Here is a 14,485-nt window from a genome sequence, read left to right as displayed (position 1 = left end):
TCAATCTCATCTCTTTTTTTTTTTTAAGACTTTATTTATTTGATAGGGCATAAGCAGGGGGGAACAGCAGAGGGAGAGGGAGTAGCAGCCTCCCTGCAGAGCAGGGAGCCCGATGTGGGGCTCAGGGACTCCATCCCAGGACCCTGAGATCATGACCTGAGCCTAAGGCAGACGCCCAACCGGCTGAGCCACCCAGGCGCCTCTAAGTCTCATCTTAATACACCGGTCTCGATGTCATACTGCCCTTCCATATTTACGTATTACCTGAATGGAAGCATTACTTTTGTGTTTTTATCATGTAGATTAGTTAAACGTGGTTTGTTTTTAGGGAACACATTTGACGTTACTATTCAAGACCTATCAGTCTGGAATTCAAAAAAATGATTACCATTGCAATAGTTGATTTTTTTTTTTGAGAGCTTTAATGCTTTTTATGAATCATAACTATGAGCCAATAATTAAAGGTGAACAAAATGTGTGAGGAAGTCCCGATAGTTATAGGAAAAGAAAGTCCTCACTCTTGAGCAAAGGCCAGATGTAATCAGAGATGGATTTGTTCCCTATTATTAGTAATAAGGGAGAATAGTTGTGTGACTCTGAAATATTAGCCCCCAACCTTTTTCCAACTGTTTTTATAATATAAGTGGTTTTAAGACACTTTAAAATACAGACAGTAGAACTACAGGTGATAAAATGTCTTACATGGTGCAATATAATCCAACACCTGCCTACGTTTCCTTTCAGATTTTATCAGAATTTCTCTGGCTCATTATGTTCCAGGCTCACTGTCCTTTCAGTACCGTGGTCTTCCTCAGACCTAAGCTCATGATGGACCTTTGGCTAGAATGTGCTCTCTGACCTGACTGTCCACACCTCACCCCCTTAATTCAGGTCTGTTTAACTTCACCTTAGAGAAACTTCCACCCCGGTTAAAAAACAAAATTTGAGTAAATTTCAGGATCTTGTTGGCTTTATTAAATGATTTGAGAATCAGGTAGTATCCCTTCTGGCAAATAGAGGGGAGCTCTGAGGATTTGTACAAAATGGAGAGTTTTTATAAGTGGAGAAGAAAGTTATTAGCAAAGGCGAAGGATGGTTCCAGGCAAGGTAGTTTTCCCTTGGGGGGAGGAAGATGGGGTCTTACGAGGCAGCTAAGCACATCTTCCTTTGTGGCATCGAGAGGGCCTCTATGGCCATTGGCCTAATTGGAAAATTTCTTTTTTCTCTTTTCTTTTTAAAGATTTCATTTGTTTATTTGAGAGAGAGGGAGAGAGGGCTGGGGAGGAGCAGAGGGAGAGGGAGAAGCAGATTCCCCACTGAGTAGGGAGCCCGAGGAAGGGGACCCTTGGGACCCTGGGATCATGGCCTGAGCCTAAGGCAGGCGCTTAACTGACTGAGCCATGCAGGTGCCTCTGGAAATTCCTGACTGACCAGACTGCATTTCTCAGAGAGGTTGAAACTGTCATTAGGTTAGGAATTAAGCCCCATTATAGGGTCTTGGCCTAACTGATGGCATTTTGGGCTTGTGGTTTTCTTTTTAACACCCGTTTACCCAACGTAAGATATGCCCCCCCCACCCCCAGTCATTCTTCTTGCACATGGTATTAACCAACCCACTTTTCCTTTACTGTGTTTATCACGGTTAGGAGTTTATTGGTTATTCATTTATTTGAGTCCTTGTATGTTTTTTTTTGTACTTCAGCAGCTCTGTGAAGGCAAGGGCCATATCTCTTTTGTTCACCACAGTATACCCAGCACCCGAAGGTAGTGATTAGCTCATGGTAAATATTCTCAAATTTGACTCCTCAGTGGATCCAGCTAATAGAGAGGTCTGCAAAGTTTCTGTGTCAAGGGTGAGATGGTAAATACATTAAACTTGGTGAGCTGTTAGGTCTCTTTTGTAGCTACTCAGTTCTGCCCTTTTAACACAGAAGAACGTAGACAGAATGCAGATGAGTACGTGTGGCTGTGTGTGTTCCAGTAAAACTCTATTTAGAGAACTGGGGGCAGCCCACTTGGCTGTAGTTCACTGGCTTCTGAACTCATGGATGTGGCAGAACAGATCACCTGTTATGGATTGAATATCCGGGTTGCCTTCAGCCTAAAATCTAAGGTAACCTATGCAGATAGCACATTTGAATTGCATGTTGACCTGAATTAATTGAAATGAGAACCATTTGTTGAACACTTACTACGTGGCGGTCACTCTGGAAACTAGGGACCCAAAATTGATAATGGGCAAAGGCCTGGCCTGTTAGCAGACCAGCCAACATGTGTAATGCCGCATTTTCAGTGCGGCTGGAGGTAGACTTCGGGGATCTCAGGAACGGAGAAGAGGCACTGTTGCATAGTAGAAAGACCATAGTTTTTAAGAAAGTGATTACAAAAGGACACAGAGGAAACCAGCTTCTAGCGAGGACCTTCTGTGTGCTGAGGGCTATCCCTGTACTACCGTTTGTACTTCACAGAAGAACTACGGGGAAGGTGTAAGGAGGACTGGAAGTGCAGGGAGTCATGGGAGGACACAGAGGCTGGCAGTTTGAGGTCGCTGAAGGGATTCTCTGTCAGATCCCAGTTCAGATCCTGCCTTGCCTCTTTTATAAGTTTTTAAATGAAAAAAAAATTTTTTTTTTAAGAGTTACCTATTTTAGAGAGCGTGTGTGTGAGTGGGGGGAGGGGCAGAGGGAGAGAATCCTAGAGCAGACTTCTCTCTGAGCAGGGAGCCCAACTGGGCTCACTCCACTGACCCTGAGAGCATGACCTGAGCCAAAACCAAGAGTCAGACACTTAACCGACGGAGCCACCCACACGCCCCGACGGCCTTGCCTCTTTATTCACTTGGGCAATTTGTTGAACCTTTAGATTCCGAAGGCCATAATGGAGGCCAGCTGGGTCTTGTAAATCACTTAGCACCGAAGTACTTAAGCTTGGAAGGTCTCAAGCAGTGATATGGTTGTGTTGATTTGTTAAAAATACAATGAAACGTGGGTCTGAAAAGTTGGAAAACTGATTCTTTTCCTTCCTACACTTGTTCTGCTCATCACATTTCATTACAACACACAATTTGTGTTAAAATTTATGATTTGACTTGATAAAGTTAAAAAAGGTCTCCTGTATTTCTTGATTATTGGACAGTGGAGCAGATACATTAACACACTGTGAAAGTTAGAGGGATTTTACACTGAGAAACTTTCCGTAAGAAAAAGATTCAGAGTGGAATGTATTTTATTTTATTTTATTTTTTAGGTGTAAAGACATTTTGATGTGAGCTGGGCTGCTGATTCTGTCCCTTTAAGTACTCCTTGTGTGTCATTTACCCAGGTTTCTTCTTTGCATCTTCAGTCTGTTAGCTCAGGTGTACCTGTCTTTAAGAATGCCGATAATGAAAACCCAGTACCTCTGTTGGGAACATCCGGGAAGGATCTGTCGTCCTCTTTTTATGCATAACTTCCTGATGGGCTGTGTGTACTCAGTACCCCTCACAGCACGTGACCCTGTGGTTTCCTACCCCTCCTCCCACTTAGAATCTGCAGAGATGTCTCTACTGGGTTCCTCCTTCTCACCCACGACCCCCACACTAATTAACCTGCTAGAGAAGGTGTCTTCCAAGTGGTGTTTTTTTTTTTTCTTTCTTTCTTATATTTCTGAACATAACGGCATTTCTACCATTTGTTCCAGTGCATCAATCTCTCAGACACGGTTTAGAACCTGCCCTTTCCTTCCTGCTCCCCCTTCGCCGGCATCAGCTCCTCTGGCTGGCGATGGAGACAATTCTTTTCTAATCTTATCTCCCACTTTCCTTCCAACATTTACCTTTTATTTTATCCCAACTGTAATCAACAGTTTCCCTAACGTGTCTTCTGCTTCCCACTTCCATATGCCAGCTCAAGCTGTTGGGGACGGCAGAGCTCCATGCTGGGTGGGGCTCTGCAGCTAGACTCTCTGTACTTGGCTTCGTATCTGAAATTCCGTTCGGCTTAGAAACCCCTCCCAGACGGTGTCCGTCTATCTCCGCTCTCATCCCGCTGTCCCAGCCGGCAGCAGGCAGGTGGAGTTTAAAGGGCAGCCCCGCCTGTGCCATCAGGCCTGTTCCCCGGGCTCTGGTGCTCTCGAGGGGAGCACTGGACTTCCTCACCATGCTTATTTCTTGGCTAAGCAGGCCAGCATCCGGTGCTGCTCCAGTCCCAGTCCTCCCTAGGATGGGGCTTCTCCTTTGGTCCCTGCAGCCCCGTCTTCTCTGGAGCTGCCTTTTCTGGGGGCGGAAGCCCTGCATCTGGGTTCGAGTCCAGGGCTCACACACGAAGCCATTCTGTGCCACCAGCTGGGGGTACCGCACCCTAACTCTGCTCTGATACTACCTGGACGCAGGTCAGTCCCACAGGAGCCTCCCCTCAGCCCCCATCCCGCTCCCCGCCTTCAGATGGAGTTCAGGTTGTCGACCTTTCTTCTGACCCACCAGCCATAAATCAGAGGTTCCTGCCACCCTTTCCTCAGGTTCCCTTAATTTGCTGGAGTAGTTCACCAAACTCAGGAAAAATTTTACTTACTAGATTACCAGTTTATTATAAAAGCTATAGCTCTGAGCAGCCAGGTGGAAGCGACGCATAGGTCAAGGTGCAGGGAAAGAGACGTGGAGCTTCTGTGCTCTCTCCCGGTGCATCCCCCCGCCCCCTCCATAGGTCCACCCTCCTGGAAACTCTCTAAACCCTGTCCATGCGGCTTTCATTGGCCCTTGGTGAAGGACTCCGTCTCCTGCCCCTCCTTCTCCTCGGAGGTCAGTGTTGGGACTACGAGTGCCAACCCAAGTCACATCACAGTTAGTTGGTTCCCCTCCACACTTAGGGCTTCTCTCGAAGTCACCCCATTGACATAATCTTAGGTGTGTTTGAAAGGGGTGTGGACTGTTATGAATAACAGAAGCTTTTATTGCCTTTTTTTTTTTTTAAGATTTTATTTATTTATTTGACAGACAGAGGTCACAAGTAGGTAGAGAAGCAGACAGAGGAGGAAACAGGCACCCTGCTGATCAGAGAGCCCGATGTGGGGCTCGATCCCAGGACCCCGGGATCATGACCTGAGCCGAAGGCAGAGGCTTTAACCCACTGAGCCACCCAGGCACCCCCTTTTATTGCTTTTTATCACTTTGGAAATCCCAAGGGTTTTTGGAGGTCTCTGCTAGGAATCAGGAAGAAGACCAAATATATGTTTATTATCAGTCACAATATTGCTGTGGGGTCCTGGAGCTCAAAGGGCAAGACACAGTTCTCACAAAGTTGTGTGGTGCGACTTAGGAAGTGTATTTCAGTAGCACCGGGACCGGACCTGGGGGCAGAAGGAACTGTGCTTTTGCTATTTGACGCTGGCAGTTATATGCTTGGTGCCCAAGGGGGAGGAGACCTGCGGAGAGTATTAGATCATAAATGTTTTCTTTGAATTTCTGCTTGTAAAAGTACTTTGGCAAGATTTCTCTCGTGCTTATCATTCAGCTCAATAATAACAGTGAGATACGTAGGCAGTCACCAGAGCCTTTGAGAATGTAGCAACCAGCGCACATTTGATCCTTATCAGAAGGATGCAGGCTAATGGTCAGGCTTCTGGGCTAAGCGTGAACTTTCTGCTTCTCTCCATCCTTGTCACATAAATCCTCTCTTGAAAACCTACTACCATTGCCTGAAACATGCCTGAGCTTTCCACATTGGTCATATGTTTTCCTTGCTCCTCTTAAAAAAAAAATACTCAAGCTTTAAAGGAACAATTATTCTTAAACTTTGTTGACAGTGAGGCAGGCTTTATTCAAGGGAAGGCCGTCGTGATGGTTGTGTGGCCGCAGCAGTCAGGTCTTGCGGTGGGAGAAGAAATGGAGTCCCGGCCAGGGGCAGTTTATAGCCAAGGAATGGGGTGGAGGTCCCTGGATGGGGACTTGCTAAAGGGGGAGACATCGAGGTGGGGTCGGGGGAGAGTCTGGCTCGACTGACCCAACAGCATTCTTGCTTCTGAAGGCGGGCCGCCGTGATCAGCCCTCACCTGGGGCATGGTAGAGGATGAACCCAGTTAGGTATTGGGGGATGGAGGGGTGTTCTAGATAAGGATTCTTGCTAAAATTGGACAATGCAGAGAGCAACACGGAAGTCCAGAAATCAGGTCTGGTTGAGAAAGCATTCAGGGGAGCCTGAGTTTTTGTCATTCCTTCTGCTGCAGCCCTGCCTCTGAGCTGGGCCACACTTGTCATCTGGACCCTTCACCTCCCATCCTCTTTAGTCTGCAGCTTAAGGGCCAGCTCCAGGGTCCCCCCCGCCCCTTTCTGGCTGCCTTGGTCTTGCTTCACAGCCAAGTCCTAAGGAGGGGAACACTTCAGGGTTGATTTCATGATCTTCTCTATCTGCTGCATAAGTCTCATGCGCCAATCTAAGTTTTCATCCCAGTAAGCATTGATGGAAAAATGTGGCTCCATATTCTTAAGATCCAGTGGACAGTGGTGAACCAAGATGGGCACTTTTGGGCCTTTACCTCTTTCCTGATCGTTCTACCCCTCCCCCACGTGTTTTGCCATTTTCTTGCTATTTACTTGGAGAATGATGGCTACACCTTGTCTGTACCACGTGACTCTCCTCCCCCGCCCCATTACATCTCATCCCTAATGTCTAAGATCCTAGAGCTGCTGCCGCCTGCTGGTGGTAGCCTTTCCATGTGGCACATTTGATTTTTCTTGAAAATATTTTATAATTTATAAAGATTTTATAATTGTACGCGAACAGTCTTCTGGCTCCATGGCCTGCGTAGACTAGATGCGGCTTTTTTGTATATTGTGTGGATGGATGTTCCTGAGGACAGAAGGGCCCACAGTGCTCATGTGATCCAAACATGCCTGTGGCTCCTGAAAGGAGAGTATTATGTGTGAAACCGGAAGAGTAACCCAAAAGGCAGATGACTGTTTTTAGGGCACCGAGTTAGGCCCTGTGACCAGGACACGTTGGCTCGATGCCTGCTGCTGACTTTTGAGCTGGACTGTTAGTTTTACCCTGGTTTCCTCGTTCAGTCAGAAATGCCAAATGGAAGGAGCGACAGGAAGACGGACAGCCTGTCCCTCAGGGCGGAGGAACGCACTGATTTGTGTATCTCCTGACCAGACAGTGTCCTTCAGCAAGTTGGAAGCTGTTCCCCGTCACTGTCACTGGAGTGTTTCTGACATTCAGGCGTCACCTGAGGGAGGAACCGCTGCAGGAGAAGCAGACACGGAGGTGAGAGGCGGGATGGAGGTGCCGTTGACCGTGAACGGGTGCTGTGGCTTTTTTGCAGGTGGTCCTGGACTTAACAAAATTCAACTGAATACATTTTAAGGCTCTTACTGGCTTTGTTCAGTGACTCATGAATTGGGCAGAGAGAAAGGAGCTCTGAAGAGGTTTCACAGACCAAGATGGGCAGGAACAAGGAAGGCACACGGAGGCCTTTGCTGATTGGCTAAGGCAGGGTTGCTTTCCTGCTTTCGAGGAAACCGGGTCAGGTCATGTGTGCCGCCTGGTTGACCTAGGCCTGCCTTCGGGGAGAGCCAGGCATAGAAACTTAAGTTTTGGTTTGCCCATGTTGGGGCTTAGCATGAACGACGCCATCTTGGACCTGGTCTCGTTACTTATTGTATAGGTGTGACCATTTCCGGGACATCACAGGAGGGACAGTGATTTCCTGACTACATTCTTTTTTTTTTTTTTTTTTAAAGATTTTATTTATTTATTTGACAGACAGAGATCACAAGTAGGCAGAGAGGCAGGCAGAGAGAGTGGGGAAACAGGCTCCTCGCTGAGCAGAGAGCCCAATGTGGGGCTCAATCCCAGGACCCTGAGATCATGACCTGAGCTGAAGGCAGAGGCTTAACTCTCTGAGCCACCCAGGCGCCCCTCTTGACTACATTCTGCTCTCAAAAGAGCAGGTGGCTCTTTTGAATCTGATCTTTGACTTGTTCCATTGTAAAGAGCACTGCCCAATAGAGTGCAAGCCAAAGGGCTGATGGGGAGGGCGCCCAGTGAGTGACTTGTAGAGCCTTCTGCAAATCAGGGTCCAGTGTCACTGCTCTGTTCATGAGGGAAGTGTTCACAGCTGTTTCTCAGCTCTGTGTAAGATCAGCTGCGCTCTTGAGCATGTTATTCTGGCTGCTAAAATGCTCTGTTCTGGACAGGGAAGTAGTGAGATAAAATAGATAAGGACAATTTTTCGTAGTTGAAAGATTAAATATGATTGAATTGGGTATGCATTTGGCTTTGTGGTTTGCTGAATTGGCATAAAATTAATTTGCTTTGGTAAGAAACTAGGCTAATTAAAAAAATAACCTTCCGGGGTAATTTTTTGGCAGTGGTACTTGCAAAAATCACTTAAATTCTTTCTCCAAAAGGAATTGGGCATATAAAATGAATCTCAGCACGGAAGTCAAATGTACCAGTTACATAGCCTGTATGTATCATGTATGAGAACAATGGGTTCTTTTCATTTTAAGTGCATCAGAAAAAAAGATAATGTTTGGTGAGACCATAATTAAATATTTCATGTTTTTGATTTCCCTATCTTGACAAGTGATTGAAGGGAGAAACCATCTGTAATTGTCTATAGGCATGAGGAAGATTAATATAATTGTTTCAGGTTATTAATAACTGGATGTAGAAAGCATGCCCTTTGTGGAGAGCTAGGGTGATTGGAATAGAATGGATTGCCACCAGAAGTAACTGCTTTTTAGGTGAGAAAGCGTGTATTAATTCACAGCTGGAAAAAGGAATCAGCAACTCCTATGTGTCACATAACAATGCTATAAACATTTACTGTGTTTATAGGTTTTTTTTTTTAAGATTTTATTTATTTATTAGACAGAGAGAGATCACAAGATCTCTCTCAAGAGAGAGGGAGGAAAGCAGGCTCCCTGCTGAGCAGGGAGCCCAATGCAGGGCTCGATCCCAGGACCCTGAGATCATTACCCGAGCTGAAGACAGAGGCTTAACCCACTGAGCCACCCTGGCGTCCCCTGTGTTTACAGTTTTTAAAGAATATACAAACAAATGCTAACAGAATTAGTAAAAGAACTAATGTTTCCTAAGTGTAGACAGTGCAGGGTGATTTTAGCATTATTCTTAACAAACAATTTGTGTGTGTGTGTGTGTGTTTTAAAAGATGTTATTTATTTATTTGACACAGTGAGCGAGCTCACAAGCTGGGGGAGCAGCAGGCCGGGAGCCTGATGTGGGGCTTTATCCCAGGACGCTGGGCTCATGACCTGAGCTGAAGGCAGACACTTAACCAACTGAGCCACCCAGGCGCCCCCAAACAGTTTTTGTTAAATTCTGATTCTTTATTTTCACATACACTGGAAAACATAACTAGCTCTTCAAACTCTTGGTTTCAGAAGGGTCCAAAGTTTTTTTTTTTTTAAAAACCAAACTCAATTTAAGAAAAATGTTAAGAGGAGTTTTTTGTGTCACGTAGAACTTAGGAGGACGGAGATACGAATGACCGGGGTTTGGGAACTGCTGATGTACGTTAGGGACACGTCGCTCACTCTCTCCCTCTAACTTTGAGCTGAGAGACTGCAGAGAGTAAAAGAGAACCAGGGAGGAGGGTGGGAGGGCACAGGTGAGGAGCCCCCGCCGCTCAGCCCGAGTAGAAGTCTCGATGCGACGTTTCCTGGGCTCGCTCTGATTTCCCGCTAGCTGCTTAGTGTGTGATAGCACACAGCCTCTTGCTCACTGTCCTGTCGTCTGTGGAGCTTACCAGATCATTGCAGGTACAGGCCCGCTTGCAGACTAATAGCTAGAAGACCGTTTTGGGGTTGGTTTTACCTTTCGGTCATCTCGGTGGTATTGGCTTTGCCGGGAAAGGCAGCATGAGACTGAGAGCGTGGAAGGAACACCTCGGCTCTTGAAAAGTCTAGTAATTTTTAAAAAAGATTTATTTAGTTTTGAGAGTGAGTGTGTGCATGAGTGCGCACACGTGTGTATAAGTAGGGAGAGGGGTGGAGGGAGAGGGAGAGAGCAGACTCGCTGAGCACGGATTCCTGTCTCACAACCCTGAGACCATGGCCTGAGCCGAAATCAGGAGTTGCTTAACTGACCCAGGTGTTCCAAGTCTAGTAATTCTTTTTTTTTTTTTTTTTAAGATTATTTATTTATTTATTTGACAGTGAGAGAGAGAGAGAGAGAGAGAGAGCGCGAGCGAGCAAGAGAAGGAACCCAGGCAGGGGGAGTGGGAGAGGGAGAAGCAGGCTTCTTGCTGAGCAGGGGCTCCATCCCAGGACCTTGGGATCATGGCCTGAACCGAAGGCAGACGTTTAACGGTGAGCCACCCAGGCGCCCCCAAGTCTAGTAATTCTTGAGTGAATACTGGTCATTTTGGGAAATTGAAGCGCCTCTGATGATAGTTTAGTTTGTGCCAGGCTGTCCAGATAGAGACAGTCACCTTAATACAGCCAGAGGTCAAATCCATTTGAGCCCAGGACTCCTTTGGAAGGCCTTGTGTCTTTCCAGCTTTCCCTTGCCCCACGGGTTGGAGTTCTTTCAAAATCTCAATTGGGTACATACGTTTAGGGCTCCTAACAGAAAGCTGCTGGGATTTAGCTCTGTGTGTCTCCCTTGTTAGGCCCAAACTCCATTTTCTTTTTTTTTTTTTTTTAATTTTCCGGGCCTGGGGAGACCGACTGTATGTCTGCTCAGCTTCTCAGTACCCTGGCAGCTGCGTTCTGTTCAACTGCTCTTCTTCTGGCTTTTGTTTGCTTTTGCATCCATGAATACTTGAGCCGAAAAGTAGCTCGGATTGCCGGACTCAGATTCTTCTCTCTGGAATCTTGACCAAAGTCCTAGCTGCCTTACTCGCCCTGAACTCCAGTTCATGTCTTCCCAGCCCCATTAGACCGACGGAGGCTATTTCTGACCCTTGTCCTACCTTCTCAGCCTCTCACCTCTGCTGCTTATGAGTTGGGAGTGTGTTCAGGCAAAGGCAGTGTGGATAGTGGGTACATCTCCAGGTTTTTCCCTTTTCTTCCAGATCTTGGTCATTCTGGTCCCACTTTGGAAGATTATTTATTTATTTATTTATTTATTTGTCAGAGAGAGAGAGATAGCACAGGCAGGTAGAGTGACAGGCAGAGTCAGGGGGAGAGGCAGGCTCCCTGCGGGGCAAGGAGCCCGATGTGGGACTCGATCCCAGGACGTTGGGATCATGACCTGAGCCGAAGGCAGCTGCTTAACCAACTGAGCCACCCAGGCGTCCCCAAAGTCTGATTTTGATAAGGTTTTAGGAACTTTTTTTAAAGAAATAAAACTGTTCATTTCTTAAAAAAAAAAAAAATTGAATTTCATTTCATTAAGGGACCTAATAAAATTTTAAGGGACCATTAATCTCAAAGCCATAGAAAAGTAATTTTCCCAAAGTTTTGATTACACAGAATGTAATTTTATAATGTAGGTTTCCAAAATTATAATTAAGTTAAATGAAAATGAATGGTTTATATTTCCCATTTTACATATTATTTTAAACATTCTTAAAATGAAGGTCATTGAAAAATAAGTTGAAAAAATGATATTCTGAAACTGTAAATACCAAAGTCCCTTTAAATTCTGCATATTTTAAGTGATTCAACTTTGAGATACTTATCCTCTCATCATAATGAAAAGCTTTTGAGTTAAAGCCCGAAAGCGATAAATTAACATGATAAACTTAGAGGCCTAAAATTAAGAGTTTGGCATTAATTAGGTAGTATAATAAAAGATGATCTCACATTTGAACTTGAGCACCTTGATAATTCTTTCTTAACCCGAAAACCTCATTTGCATGGAATGTTATTAGATGAACTAGAGGTACCTAGTAGACTATTCTGGTGCCTTTAAACACAATGTCCACTTTATGCTGCATAGATTTGTAATTTTTTAAAGGTCTGGTAGGGCAAAATTAGCAAAATTCCTTCGTGAATTCAGTTACAACTCCTGGAATGACTCAGGCAACCAGCTAGTTACAGGGTCACACAATTCCTTACTAAAGTCCAGATACATTATAGAATTCAGAATTGCTTCGTTTGCCAGCCTGCCAGGAAATTTTGAACACTTTGTTAGAACCCAGTGAAGAAAAGAAAATTTAAAACGTTTTGTTTCTGAGTAATATTGTTAGTAGCCCTGTTGATAAGATTATGTAGAGACTGTGTTTCTCTAGAAGGTTATTAAATCAGAAGTTTCATCTCAAGATAAATCAGCAGACGCTGACGAAGATTTACTTAGAGCATTCTACAGAATCCTTGAAGACACTTGGAAGAATGTTATTTGCAAACCACCACCAACATAACACTGAGTTTTGAAAAATTCTTAGTGAGTATGAGATCAGTGTACTAGTCTCTGCTGTTTCACACCTTCAGTGTCAGTAGACCACAAGAAAGGTTTCGTCAAGAATTTGCATATAAGAACTTCTGTTGTTATTGTTTTTTGGGTTTTTTTGGCGAATGCTTCTCACATTGTAGGTTTGTAGGAAGATGGTTGTGTTAAGTTGAAAGATGGCTTCAGTAAAAATACATGATGGATCATCTTAAGGAACTTAATAGAAAATTGCAGGAACTGGAGATTATGTATTATGTTTATTGATAATTCAAAGTAGAAATTAAACTTAGGAAAAATTAGATTACAAGTGCTCACTATAATGGTGTTCAGGAGATACTGACTACAAAGAATGATTTGCAAATGAAGCATTTATGCCTGTCTAAAGAAAAAATACTTAAAAAAAATTGAAGATTGACTATTTCAGAGCAGATTTAGGTTTCTAGCAAAATGGAGGGGAAGGTGCAAAGATTGCCTTTACATACTCTGCCCCACACATGCATAGCCTCCTCTGTTTCCAGCATACTCCGCCAGAATGTTGTATTAGTCACAGTTGATGAGCCCACACTGACATATGGTCTTCAGCCAGGGTTCCCAGTTTATAGGTCGTAGTCTTGATGTTGCACCTTCTGGGTTAGGACAAATGTATAATGACATGTATCCATTGTTTTAGTATTACAGGCAATCGTTTCACAGCTCTGACAAGTCCTGTTTTCTGGTGATTTATCCCTTCCGCCCCCCTTCACCTTTGAAAATCAGGGAGTTTTATGGTCTCCATAGTTTGCCTTTGGAAAATGTCACTTTAAGCAACCTGATATGAAAAGTCGGATTGAATTTGAAATCTATATGTGTCGTCATGAAATGGATATATCAGTGAAAAAATCAGAAATATGAAGTCCTCTCACAATTTCTGAATGATGGGGAAAATGATTTAAACTGTTTTATGACAATGTCTGAACACAAGTTTATTATTGATGGGGGTCCATGAGAAATTTGAAGAAATCCTCTGTCTCGATCAGTATGTATTCCCTATACATGCAGAGCCACATGTAAAAAAAAGTTATTCATAGAAACAAGCTTATATTTCTCATGAAAAAACTCTGAGAAGGTTTCTTTTGGGAGTTTTATACAAATTCTGTATTAACATCTTCCCTAATACTTCATATTCTGGTTTCCTGATCATAATTATAGAATATAAGGGAAATATGATTGATTTGTATCACCCAAGCCTTGATTTCCCTGCCAGACACCAGATACATAATATTATTTACAATCTGTGCCCTGACTTGAATCTCTGATCTGTATTAGCTGCCTTTAAACACGGTGTAAATGGACTCTCCAGAGGAGTCATTTGGTTTCTAATCTACTATGGGAAGTGTTGGTGAGGGATAAATTTGATCTAGGAAACCTATAATCTTCTAAGGGATTATGGAAGTTTTTGAAATGTATACGGTTTCTGAGAACTATCTTTACCCTTTTCATTGGTCAGGCTGACCTAGCTCAGAGGACTTGGTCATGACTTTAGCCAAGGGCCCGTGTAGCATTAGGTCAGATGAGTTTTTGTTTAGTTATGCACTCAGTGTACATTTAATGAACATCTCTGTGCCCGGCATTGTGGAAGATAATAAGAATTTGTAGTTTAACGGAGGGGAAAGACCCCTAGATGCTCATATATATGTATTAAGTGCAATGATCCTTTAAATAGGCTTTGAGACCCAGGATGGAATTGTGGGCCATGGTTTGGTATTTGAGTTTCAAAAAATTGCTGTAACATGTGTAATTCTTTGTTTTTAATGAGGCAAGTAAGAATTAAATAAGTACGGATGAATTTTAAAAAGTACAAACAGTATAGTCTAAAAATGTATCTTTGTTTTATGTCCCAACCCTCTTCCCTCTCTCTGCTTCTTATTCTTATTCTTTTTTTTTTTTTTTAATCATTTCCTGATTGGTGAACATTTTAGGTCATTACCTTTTTTCTTTTTTCTTTCTTTCTTTTTTTTTTTTTTGGTCATCAGCGATGATTTGTAAGTTTTCTTGTACTTCTGTATTTTCAAACACATGTAAGTGATGTCTATAATGAAAATTCCTAGGAGTAAAATCTGGACTGAAAAATATTTCTCTGGTGTATTTGCTTATTATCAGAATCCTTAGAA

At 43.8% G+C, this 14,485-nt stretch overlaps 1 protein-coding gene across 4 annotated transcripts in view; it reads left to right on the top strand.

The window, feature by feature from the left end:
* Positions 1-14,485, top strand: part of MPP7 (membrane palmitoylated protein 7) — a 283,907-nt gene that overhangs the window by 34,228 nt on the left and 235,194 nt on the right. The window contains exon 2 of one of the 4 annotated variants that reach the window (XM_032349735.1): positions 7,128-7,238. The exons of the other annotated variants lie outside the window; for them this stretch is intronic. The gene's annotated coding sequence lies outside the window, so the exon portion shown is untranslated. The remainder of the gene's footprint in view (positions 1-7,127; positions 7,239-14,485) is intronic. 4 annotated transcript variants of the gene reach the window in all.

The sequence above is a fragment of the Mustela erminea genome, chromosome 6, assembly GCF_009829155.1.
Source record: "Mustela erminea isolate mMusErm1 chromosome 6, mMusErm1.Pri, whole genome shotgun sequence".
Lineage (NCBI taxonomy): Eukaryota > Metazoa > Chordata > Mammalia > Carnivora > Mustelidae > Mustela > Mustela erminea.
The sequence above is the reverse complement of the archived record's forward strand: the minus strand, read 5'-3'. Positions and strand labels throughout refer to the sequence as shown.